Source organism: Salvelinus sp. IW2-2015, unplaced genomic scaffold, assembly GCF_002910315.2.
Source record: "Salvelinus sp. IW2-2015 unplaced genomic scaffold, ASM291031v2 Un_scaffold7602, whole genome shotgun sequence".
In the NCBI taxonomy this organism is placed as follows: domain Eukaryota; kingdom Metazoa; phylum Chordata; class Actinopteri; order Salmoniformes; family Salmonidae; genus Salvelinus; species Salvelinus sp. IW2-2015.
The window spans coordinates 11,763-13,455 of record NW_019948862.1 but is presented as its reverse complement, the minus strand read 5'-3'; the positions used below and the strand labels follow the sequence as shown (position 1 = coordinate 13,455).

The 1,693-nt window shown below is 50.4% G+C and overlaps 1 long non-coding RNA gene across 1 annotated transcript; it reads left to right on the top strand.

Moving 5' to 3' along the window:
• The first annotated feature begins 658 nt into the window (after positions 1-658).
• On the top strand, positions 659-1,693 carry LOC112079327 (uncharacterized). Its single transcript, XR_002895914.2, has 3 exons — positions 659-800; positions 1,333-1,511; positions 1,583-1,693. It is a non-coding gene; the product is annotated as an uncharacterized lncRNA (long non-coding RNA).

Below are 1,693 nucleotides of genomic sequence, written 5' to 3'. Positions count from 1 at the left end.
GACCAGGACACCGGCTGGCAGGAGCACAACATCCACTGCACTTGTTCACAGACATGGGACACATAGACGAGAGAAGGAGGGGGTGAGAGAGAAAGAGGGGCTGAGAGAGGAAGAGGGGCTGAGAGAGGAAGAGGGGCTGAGAGAGGAAGAGGGGCTGAGAGAGGAAGAGGGGAGGAGAGAGGAAGAGGGGCTGAGAGAGGAAGAGGGGCTGAGAGAGGAGAAGCGATCACAACCACAACTGCTCAGTAACGGTCTGAGCTGTGAGGACCACACAGTCAATAAGGAGGTCGATGATGACCGTAAACGCACGCCGTCCGGCCCGCATTTGGACCACAACTGCAACCTGACGGTGACCACGACCGTGACGAATGACCTGAACGCCGCAGAGCACCAGGAGAGAACCAGCTCAGAGAACCACACACACCCTGTCCTGAACGGTCTCCCTGATGTCGAGAAACAGCAGTACTGGAACAAGACCGATGCTGATCATCCTGTAACCCCGATTACGACCCCGGCGGCGGGTGACAACTTCCTGTCCCAGTATCGGGAGCTCATGCGCTCGCTGGGGGCGGAGCCTGATGATGTCACCGATGACATCACAGAGTTCAGGAAGCGTGTGTTGGCTCTGGCCCAGGGAGGAGAGGAGGAGGAGGAGGAGGTGGAGGTGGAGGAGGAGGAGGTGGACTTTAGCGTGTTCTCTACAGACTCACCGGAACCGAAGGATGCCGATCTGGAACCGGAGAACAGTCCAGGACTGACGAGGAACAGCCAAGACAGAAAACATGGGATACCCTTCACTGGTGAGATATTGAGAACTGTCATGCCTGTATGCAAAATGATGAGGGTTCTAAAATAATGAGGGTTCTAGAATAATGAGAGTTCTAAAATAATGAGGGTTCTAAAATAACGAGGGTACTAGAATAATGAGGGTTCTAAAATAACGAGGGTTCTAAAATAACGAGGGTTCTAAAATAACGAGGGTTCTAGAATAACGAGGGTTCTAAAATAACGAGGGTTCTAAAATAACGAGGGTTCTAGAATAACGAGGGTTCTAAAATAACGAGGGTTCTAGAATAATGAGGGTTCTAAAATAACGAGGGTTCTAGAATAATGAGGGTTCTAAAATAACAAGGGTTCTAAAATGAGGGTTCTAAAATAACGAGGGTTCTAGAATAATGAGGGTTCTAAAATAACGAGGGTTCTAGTGCTGCTAGGTTCTAAGTTTGAAACAATGAAACGGGATTCAAATGTTAGCTCTCTCAATCTCCCTCTGAGTTCTGCCGTTGTCCTGTCAATGTCTAGTTTCTAGCGCTGTGTTGTGTGGTTCCACAGGCCCGTTCATTAGTGTTCTGCTGTCTCGGTTGGAGAACCTGTTGGAGAACCCTATTCCAGTCAATCTGCTAGTTACAGGCATCCTGTCTCAGCTCGCCAAATACCCCCAGCCTCTCCTCCGGGCGTTCCTCCTGAACACGCACACTGACCCACAGCCCAACGTACGCACACTATACCAGGTAGGACCAGAGGTGTCTGTGTGTGTGTCATTTTGTGTGTTAAATTGCATCTAATGGAGGTGTGTGTGTAGGTGCTGGTCTCAGTGCGTGTCCAGATAGAGCAGTACGCAGTGGACCAGACGGAGTTTCCTGCTACAGTCAGAGAAGCATGGAGATACCTACTGGCTAGAGACCAAGCACTG